Here is an 11,021-nt window from a genome sequence, read left to right as displayed (position 1 = left end):
TATCTATCATCTATCTATCTATCTATCATCTATCTATCATCTATCTATCTATCTATCTATCTATCATCTATCTATCATCTATTTATTTATCTATCATCTATCTATCTATCTATCTATCTATCTATCTATCTATCTATATCTATCTATCTATCTATCATCTATCATCTATCTATCATCTATCTATCTATCATCTATCTATCTATCTATCTATCATCTATCTATCTATCTATCCATCCATCTATCTATCTAGCATCTATCTATCTATCTATCTATCTATCTATCTATCATCATCTATCTATAGATATATATGTTTAGGGGTACTCTCATTTTGACTCAAGAAAATCACCATTTTATAGTTCTAATTGGGGGGAAATAAATACTGTAAATGGACAAAAGTACAAAGATTCACAAAATGTTTAGGGGTATGTGTACCCCTGCGTACCCCCAGAAAAAAGCACTGTGTAAAATCATAGCATTGTAGCGTTGGAAAGGACCCAAATGGTCATCTACTCCAACCCCTGGCAATTTCATTCCTAGTGAAACCGTAAATTTGTGGAACAAGGCTCAGTTTGCTGGCTCAGTCCAGAGGCCCCTCAAGTCTGCCATGCTATTTCCAATAGTACCCAAGCAGGTGTCTTCAGAAAACTCATGTGTCCTCAGCAACTACCATTCTACTGTACACTGCTTCTGAACATGGAGGGACAACTTTGTTATAACGCTTAATAATAATTGGAAGTCCACACCCCTTCCTCGAAGCCACTTGTGGTTGGTGGTGTCTGTTAGGACTGGTAGGGAGACCAGAAGTATGTAGATGCAGCCCATACCAATGGCGGGCAGAGCCACCTCCTGATTGGTTGTAAGGAAGAAGGCGGGCCAACAGGGGCTGGTGGCTGAGGTTGGTGGGGCTGTCTGCCACTCACCTTTATGGGGCAACTTCCACCACTCAAAGCACCCAAAACATTTATGGGTGGCTGTCAGAACTGCCTGGGCCTTGAAAGTCGTAGATAGATTCGTGCCAAATGCACAGAACGGGTATTCTTCCAGGTTTCCCTGGCTTCAGCCTCTGCCTGAGGGCACCCAAGGTGATTCCCTCGGCTGTAACCCAAGCCTCTGGGGTGATCGTGCTCACCTCGGCCCCGGGTTGCAAGCAGTCCCCAGCCCCAGAACTCTGTTTATCAGAGAACCCAGCAAAGCCAAAGATAGATCTGGCGGGGGTCAAAGAAGGACAGGTGGAGAGGGAAACCAGGAGACTGGATTTCTCCCAGTCAGGCCCGGGATTCTTCTGAGGCCCAGAGCCAGGAATAAATATGACACTGCTGACATCTTCTCTTGTGGCTGGTTATACTCTCAGATGCCTTCCAGAGAGAGAGGCTGCAAAGCACACTATGCAGTTAAAGCACATCCGCCCCCCAGCTAAGAATCCTGGGAACTGTAGTTTGTTAATCCACAAGTCATGAAATCATAGAGTTGAAGGGGGTTCCCCAAAGGTCATCTAGCCCAAGCCGTTGCAGTGCAGGAATCACAACTAAAGAATCCTTATCCATCCAAGTGTGGCGCAATGGATAAGGGTGGTTTTTGGTTTTGTTTAGTATGAGGGAACCCAGGCACCAGTGGCCACCCCCATCCTTATCTATTTGCTTACTTTATTTTATCCAAACCTTCCTGCAAAGAGATTAGGGTTTCCTCCATTCGCATTCCGTCTTCACAACAACCCTGAGAGGTAGGTTTGGTTGGGGGGCGAGTAAGCAGCCTAGGACTATAGCTGAGGGGGAGATATCAGCCTGAGCCCAAAGGTGCTTCCAGACTGTCGCCATTTTCAAGAGTGATTCAGGTTGCGCAATTAAAGCCAATTACCTCAGTTTACCCACTGGCAATATATGTTTCCACGACAGTGAATCTTACTGGGATAAACCAGGTGACGTGAAGGGTTGAAGATAAGGACAACTTCCACCTTAGTCCTAGCAGGAAAAACCGGTAGGGCTGGTCAGTAGGGGCCAAAGTCCAACTGTGGAGTCATTTTCCTGCCCTGCCATTCCTCCTCCCTTGGTTCTTGTTTCCAAGCCCAAAACTTAGGCTTGGAACCTGTCAAGAACCCCAATAACAAACAGACCTTCTGAGCATGCACAGAGAGCCCTTGCTTTTATGCTAAGCGCTCCACGTTGTCAGAATTTTCCCCTTACGTTTTCAGGTTCTCTGTACAGCATTTCTTTAGAAAGCTGCATTTCCTGTTTGAGGGAAGACATCTGACAGATCGAGGCTATTAGTTGGACACTAGTTTTTAAATTACCGGCAATTTATGTCTGTGGGATGGTGTGTTGCACGTGCCGTACATTGCTTTTTTAAAAAAAATAGGACACGCTTATGTCCCTTGAGCCTCTGGGGACAGAGTATTGTGGAAGCTGAGTTGAGGGAAGGAGCTTTTATTTACGATACTGAACCCTGTGACTTGGCAAGGAATATGGCTTCAGTGAGGAATGAGGCAGGCCGGGATTCCTGGCTTCTCTGCCATTGACCTCTCCAAAGTACCACACAGCACAGTTTCTATTATGTTTCTGGGGGGAATCCAGCCTCAACATTTGGCAGCCAGCAAGATGACGAAGGCTGTGGAAGACCATTCCGGCGAGGTATCATGGGCATACGCAGTTAAAAGCTTTGCAAAGTCACCATATCACACTAGTAGCTTGGCCTATCGCTCAACATCCAAAAAACCAAAGTGCTGCACCAACAAGTACAAAAAAACCCCTCTGCAGCACCACAAATCCAACTCAATGTTGTAACGTTAGAAAATATCAATCACTTCTCCTACCTGCGCAGTTATATTTCCACAAGGGCCGACAGTGATGTCGAAATCCAACATTGTCTGAGCTCTGCAAGTGCAGCTTTCTCCTGATTGAAGTGCAGAGTGTTTGAGGACAGGGACATTCTCAGGGAAACCAAAATGCTTGTTTACAAGGCTATTGTACTACCAACCTTACTGTATGCTTGAAACATGAGCCACTTATAAACGCCATCTCCAGCTCCTCGAAACATTCCATCAACGGTGTCTCCGAAAAATTTTACACATCACTTGGGAAGACAGGTGAACCTGAGAAAGGTGCTGAGAGGAAGGCAAGCTTGGCAAATCCACACTGTGATCAACTCCCCACTGTGGAAGGATGTGTGGATCCAGAATTGGCCTCCACAGTCACTTACAGACTCATTGTTAAAACCGTGTTTATGAAACACAATCTTACTCAGCTACGAGTGATCGCCAAAGAAAGAAGAAGAGATGCTTTCACAGGATCATAGCATGGGAAGCAACCTCAAAGGTCCTCTAGTCCAGCCCGCCCCCCAGTGCAGGACATCTGCTGCTCCAGCATCCATGATCTGTAGCTGCTGTTTCATTGTTGAACAGCATCCATACTATACATTGAAAGCACATCGCTCCCCCCACAAGAAGAGTCCTAGGAACTACTGTTGGAGCTACAGTTCCCAGCACCTTTAACATACTAAAATTCCCAGGAGTATTTAGGTGGTGGTGGAGTCTATGTGCTTTAAAAGTGCACTCAATGTGCTTTCAAAGTTTGGTGTGGGTGGTGTTGACAATACCGAGCTGGTGTGACTCAGAGTACTGCTGCTTCCTCTAGGGATCTTCTGGAAGCTTTTTCCTAGGTTTAATTGAAACCTCCTTTATCGAAATTTGAACTCCACCCCCATTGTCCAGCCCAGACACTGAGATCCAGCTCCAGGGGCCTTCTGGTGGGTCCCTCATTGTGAGGTTACAGGGAAACCAGGCAGAGGGCCTTCTCGGTAGTGGCACCTGCCCTGTGGAACGCCCTCCCATCAGATGTCAAGGAAATAAACAACTATCTGACTTTTAGAAGACATCTGAAGGCAGCCCTGTTTAGGGAAGTTTTTAATGTGGTTTCATAATTGTTGGAAGCTGCCCAGCATAGGAGCCAACTCCTGGGGGCTGTGGGGGCCTCGACCCCCACAATAAGATAGTTGAGGGGGCCAGGCCCAAAAAAGTTGATTCAAATGGTGTGTGTGCACAAATGTCATGTGATCATTTATGTGGGGTGGGGCTTACTTTGGGCCCCCACAATATTTTATTCAAGTTGGTACCACCTCCTGCTGCCCAGAGTGGCTGGGAAAACCCTGTCAGATGGGTGGCATACAAATATTAAAATTATTATGCTTCTGCAGAGCCACAGAAAACACTTTTCCTCCATCATCTATCTGTCAGCCCTTCAACTATTTGAAGGCAGTTATCAAATTGTTTCTAAATCAGTGTTTCCCCAACCTCTAGTCATATATGTTGTTGGACTACAACAACTCCCATTCTCCCTGACCATTGGGCAAAGCTGCCTTGGGTGATGGGATTTGTAGTACAACAACATTTGGGGACCCAGAGTTGAGCAACGCTGCACTAATTCATCTCTTCATCTGACTGAACATACCCAACTCACAATTTAACACGTTCCAGTTTGCTAACATCCTTCTTAAATGACGGTGCCCACATCTAGACGCAGTGAGAGGTCTGACCAAAGCAGGATTGGTCAGCCCCATTACTTCTTGTGGGCCCAATACTTCCGCTGATGCATCCTAGAACTGCACTGGCCTCTTTTTCTTTTTTTCTTTTTTGCAAACGCATCACACAGCTGAGTCACATTGCTTGAGCTTGTGGTCTGCTAAACCTCCTCAGGTCCTGTTCACGTGCAAGGCTGCCAAGTCAGATTTCACCAGTCCTGTACTCTGTGCCTCCAGTTCTTCCTGACTAAATGCAGAAATTCATATTTATCTCTGCTGAAATTCAGGGTGTGTGTGGTGTGTCTGTGTGTCTTACTTTTGTCCCAGCTCCTAGTGCTGTCTGGGTCATCTCAAATCCTATTTCTGTCACGGGAACCCAGGAGCATCTAACAGGGGCGTTTACATGACAATTAATGAGCCTGAGTTACTCATGTCCATTTATTTTAATGGGCCTCTTCTGAGTATGAGTATGCTGGGTACATAATGACTGATCTCCAGGGTTTCAGGCAGGAAGTATTTCTCAACCCTACCTGGAAACAGTCCAGGTATAGAACCTGGCAAAGCATGAGCTCTGTCACTGACCTACAGTCATTTTCCTATCATCATCATCATCATCATCATCATCATCATTACTACTACTATTATTCCACCCCAGGTTGGTGGCACCTGCAGGCTTGATGAACTTCTCCTCTAATCCTCTGCCTAAGTCATTTCAGCACCTGCTAAAAGCATTCCTGTTTAGACAAGCCTACACAGATGCTTAGAAAGCTGGGACAATTTTAATCCTTTCTTTTGTATTTTAATTTTTGTATGTTTTAAAATAGTACACTTTTCTTCATTTTTACTGCTTTGAGTTTTTTATTTTTTGCAGCGTATAAATTTTATGAAATAATTAAATTCCAGGGTTGGATCTCAAGTGTCTGAGACTGAACACCCCATAATCTGGTAGCAGGTGATATGAAAGACAAATGGGCCCTTAGGCCCTATCTGCACTGCACATTTAAAGCAGCATCAACCCACTTTAATCGGTCATGGCTTCTTCCCCCAAAGAACCCTGGGAGCTATAGTTTGCTGAGGGCGCTGAGAGTTGTTAGGAAGTCCTCTATTCCCCTCACAGAGTTACAATTCCTTAGCAATCAATCTCTCATTCCAGAGAATGCTCCAATTTGATCGGCACTCGCCGCCTGAGTTTGCTATGACAGAGGGAGCAACAGTTACTGTGTAAACCATGGTTTGGTGCCGTGTATTTCAGTCGTCGCTCACCACCTGAGCTCGCTATGACAGAAGAAGTAACAGTAACAAGGGAGGGTATTGCAGACCCTCCAAGTGTCCCTATTTTCCAGGGACATCCCTGATTTAGAGAAGCTGTTCAGGTTTCTGATTTGATCCCGGAATGTCCCACTCTTCCTTAGGATGTCCCTATTTTCATTGGAGAAATGTTGGAGGGTAGAGAGTTATCCAAACCCTGAGCCAACTGCAGGCAATCCTGTACAGTGGTACCTCGGGTTAAGAACTTAATTTGTTCTGGAGGTCCGTTCTTAACCTGAAACTGTTCTTAACCTGAGGTACCACTTTAGCTAATGGAGCCTCCTGCTGCTGCTGCCGCACGATTTCTGTTCTCATCCAGAAGCAAAGTTCTTAACCCGAGGTACTATTTTTGGGTTAGCAGAGTCTGTAACCTGAAGCGTCTGTAACCTGAAGGGTCTGTAACCCAAGGTACCACTGTATAGGGAAGGGGTTTTTATGTTTAATGCTTTCTTGTTTTTTTATATATGTTGGAAGCTGCCCAGAGTGGTTGGGGCAACCCAATAAGATGTGTGAGGTATAAATAGCAAAATTATCATCATGGAATGGGACATCCCTATTTTCATCAAATAAACGTTGGGAAAGGGGTGAGGGGCTGCTGGTTCTGCAGGCAAGGGGTGACATAACTGGGCTCCTGAGGCTCAATGCAAGCTTCCCCACAGGGGAGCCTCAGGAAGAATGTAGTTTGTCAACAGAGCCATGGACTCAAAAAGGTTGAAAACCTCTGGCTTAGACTGAACTGCTTTGCATTTTCCTCTGGTCCTTCTTCCTGGCTGTTTTGCTTTGCTTTTTAAAGACTTATTTATTAGCGCTTCCTCCTCCAGGAACCTCAAAGTGGTTTCCCATCAGCCTCTGGTACTTACCAGCCTGTGGATCCTCTAAGTGTTAACGCATCGGCGGCATCGCATCCCCTCAGACCGTTCCCTCAGCGGGAAATTTACTGTTTTATCGATTGTACTATGCTCTCAGATCTTCAGAAGCAATGCATTATTATGGTGCCTTATGGCCTGGGACAATATATTTCTCAGGTCGTCATAGGGAAGATGTGATCTACATATGCAGCAGAATCTGCATGTCAGGCCTGCTGGATCAGGCCCAAGCCCCATCACAGTGGCCAATCAGATACCTGTGGGAATCGGGACCTGAGCACAGCAGCACTCTCCTCACCTGTGATTCCTGGTGACTGGTATTCAGCGACAGGCTGGCCATTGTGACTAGTAGCCGCATTTTCAAAAGGAGAGAGATAGAGAATATTTGGGGTAATTTTTTTGGAAATCACACCCCTTTGCCCCGAAAATCTAATCCCTGGGTGAGTAAAGAAGGCTGTGGGCACTTAATACTGGCCGAAATCCACTTTGTGCATGCTCAGAGACATTTCATTTAAGCTGCTAGACAGCTCGCCCCCTCGGGCTGTGTACAGTCGTACCTTGGTTTTCAGAAGGAATCCGTTCCGGAAGTCGGTTCGACTTCCGAAAACGTTCGAAAATCAAGGCGCGGCTTCCGATTGGCTGCAGGAGCTTCCTGAACTCAACCGGAAGCCATGTCAAGTGTTCGGCTTCAAAAAAACGTTCACAAACCGGAACACTCACTTCCAGTTTGCGGCGTTCGGGAGCCAAAAACGTTCAAGTCACAAGGCATTCGAGAACCAAAGTACGACTGTCCTGGTATTGAAAACCAGCTTCAGATCCTTCACTTTCCCTCGGCCACCAGGGATGTTAAAGCCAATAATTTGCCCCCTTTACATGGAGAAGAAAAGGGCTGGAGAGCCTGGCATTATGCTCTGTGTAGACTGCAAGGGATTGGCTGTAGGCATGAGGATCACAGGTCCAGCATCTTAGGATTTAACCATTAATCATAGATCTCCATTTTGTGGGGGGGGGGTGCTTCTGGGGCTGTGGGTCGGGCTGTTATATGTCTGTAATTTCCTGGATATGGCTAGGATTCGTCTGTCGAAAATGGCACCTGGGCAGAATTTTAGAAAAGCAGGAAAAAAATGTCCGGGAAACCCATATTGGAAGTATTTATTTTTGGCAATTTGGTTTAAAACTTCAATTTATTTATTGGGGGGGGGAGAGATTTTGCAAAAGCTTTTGTTACAGGGTTTTCACTATTTGAAATATGGCAACCTTAGCTGTGGGTGAAAAGAAGAAGTGGGTAGTAGCAGCAACTAGTGGAGAGAAGACTCAATTGCCTGCACTACAGGGTTGTTGTACAGCAGTTGGGAAAGGAAGGAGGTGTGAGAAGTTCTTCTGAGCATGCGTGCACACACAAGCATGCACTGCACCTTTGTCTTTTTAAATAATAATAATAATAATACTTTATTTAGAATTCAACAATAACAAAGGGGGGGAACCACAGTAATTGCAACATCAATTCATTACAATTAACCAATTTTAACAATATGGACATATCGTGAAGCTGAGGCTCTAATACTTTGGCCACCTCATGAGAAGAGAAGACTCCCTGGAAAAGACCCTGATGTTGGGAAAGATGGAGGGCACAAGGAGAAGGGGACGACGGAGGACGAGATGGTTGGACAGTGTTCTCAAAGCTACCAGCAGGAGTTTGACCAAACTGCGGGAGGCAGTGGAAAACAGGAGTGCCTGGCGTGCTCTGGTCCATGAGGTCACGAAGAGTCGGACACGACTAAACAACTAAACAACAACAACAAATAGTAATAGAAAAATTACACAACATCACTTTTAACTTACTGAAGTTTTCATATTACAGTTTTATCTCTTTATCTCTTTCTTACAGTGACAAAGGGGATGGCCTGTGTAGAAGAAGGACATTCAGGTTTAATTTGCATGGCAAGCTACAGCTGTTGAATATTCCCTCTTCTGTGCAACTATAAAAGTTTCAGATCATCAGACATGCAGGAAGGAGAGAAGCAGGTGGAATGAGGAACAAACCACCAGACTTTTAGGGTGGACGAAGGGTGTGAACGAAAAGCAGGATGTAATTCAGGAGCAAAGATCATTAGGTCTTTTCCAATAAACCTGTTTGAACGCTGGGACATTCAACCAAGGCACATGAGTGATGATTTGCATGAGCATGTGCTGAACACCATTTACCTTCCTGCTGCCCATACAGCACCTCAAGGCAAAAGAGATCAGGGTTTCTTCAAATTTCTTAGCTGTGTAAAGGACTCAAGTCCAACAGGTGCAGCTTGTAATGCAAGTTGCCACTTGCTGGAACTATTTAAAAGTGCAGGATGACTGGTTCCAGTCTTGACTGGTTCCAGAATATTTTAATATTATCTAAAATCTGCATAGAATACAGTCTACTTCCGTAAGTAGTGGGATTATTTCCAGATATTTTAATTGTGTTATTGTTTGCTTGTTTGCTACTCTAGGCTATTTCGGCAGGAAAGGCAAGCAAGCAGCTTCATTACACTCAAGACCAAGTCCTAAAACAGCTGCTCAGAATAAAACCCAGATTTATTCAAGACACACAAAAATCTACATTATGTAATTTTAAACAGTATTGGTCCAGTATACCTGAAGGAGCGTCTCCACCCCCATTGCTCTGCCTGGACACTGAGGTACAGTGCCAAGGGCTTTCTGGTGGTTCCCTTGCTGCGAGAAGCCAAGTTACAGGGAAACAGACAGAGGGCCTTCTCAGTAGTGGCACCTGCCCTGTGGAACACCATCCCACCAGATGTCAAAGAGAAAAACAACTACCAGACTTTTAGAAGACATCTGAAGGCAGCCCTCTTTAGGGAAGCTTTTAATGTTTAACAGACTATAGTATTTTAATATTTTGTTGGAAGCCGCCCAGAGTGGCTGGGGAAACGCAGCCAGATAGCCATAGTATTAATAATAAATTATTATCATTATTATCATCATCATCATTATTATTATTAACAGCCAACATTGAATCTCATCAAACTGCCTCAGCCTGAGATACCTCACCTGTAAAATAGGGTTTATAATTGGGGCTATCAGTGAAATTTTAGGTAAGGTGGAGGAATAGTTCAGCACTTGTAAAACTTTTGGGACAACCGACAGTCAGTCACAGAGTGTGCTTCCTCACAGGTGCTTAGTGTGGGGTGGGTGTTGCACTCTCCCCCTCTGGAGTCCATATGACAACATAGCAACAAAACTACAACCCCCCTCCCACATTACCCTTTCTGGGGGAGGGGGGTCCATTAATTTTTTTAAAAGGAAATTTTAAAAAAAGGAAACACCTGGTGCCAGCAAACAATTGCAATATTTAAATGATGTGTTTGTAATATTAACACACACACACACTCAGTTCAGAAGCACCCCCATTCTCCCCCATTGCCCTCTTGTTATTTTGCTCCTTGTGTCACTGCCTAGATTGTAAGCCCCTTGCAGGCAGGGACCTGCCCTCTCATTCTCTGCAAATAACAATGATATTATTAACACAGGGGTGGGGGGAACCTATAGCCCTACAGTCATTGCCAGATTCCAGTTCCCAACAGCCCCAGCTAGAAGATCCATTGACCCGATACAGCGGTCTCTTCCTATACCCTCATGTAATTGCAGCCTGCAGGCTGTTTGCGTCTTTTATTGACTGAAGAACCCTATTATACATGTTGATGCTCTGTGCATAACAACTTTAACCTCATTTCCCCGCCCTTCCTGGTGCCAGCAACAAGTGCCTCTGCTCGTTCCTACCTTGCAAGGCTGTGGCGAGGATCAGGAGATAGCTGCAATTAAAAAACCAGCCTCATTACTTGTAAGAGGCATAGTAATGAGCTTCGGTGACACAGAACTCGCAATGTCTCCCAAATATATACAAAGGATTACACCTCCCAAAGCAGAAAGAAGAAAGTAGGAGGGAAATAGCCGTGCAATGAAAAGAGCGGGGGGGGGCAGAGAGAGGAGGTGCAGGGGGGTCTGCATGATTTTTCCATGGGGGGGGCAATGCAAGACATTAAAGTGGGGGAAAGCAGGCTACTTTCTCACATACACACAAACTGAGGAAAAATAGTGGCTGTACACAGGGCTGGATTTAGGTTTCATGAGGACCTAAGCTATGAAGGTAATGGGGCCCTTTATATATGCCCAGCTGTCCTTTGTCAACCACAAATTGTCACTTTTTTGTGTGTTGAATATATGCTGTATGGTAATTTATGGACCGAATAGGTATCGAAAGCCATTTGCACATAGCAAGATATGTATTTTATCAAAGTTTTCTTTTTCCTTTATTTTTTTGGGGGGGGCCCAAAGAGAGTGTGG

This window comes from Podarcis vaucheri, assembly GCF_965113315.1.
Source record: "Podarcis vaucheri genome assembly, chromosome: 13".
NCBI classification, from domain to species: domain Eukaryota; kingdom Metazoa; phylum Chordata; class Lepidosauria; order Squamata; family Lacertidae; genus Podarcis; species Podarcis vaucheri.
Note: the sequence above shows the minus strand (reverse complement) of the source record.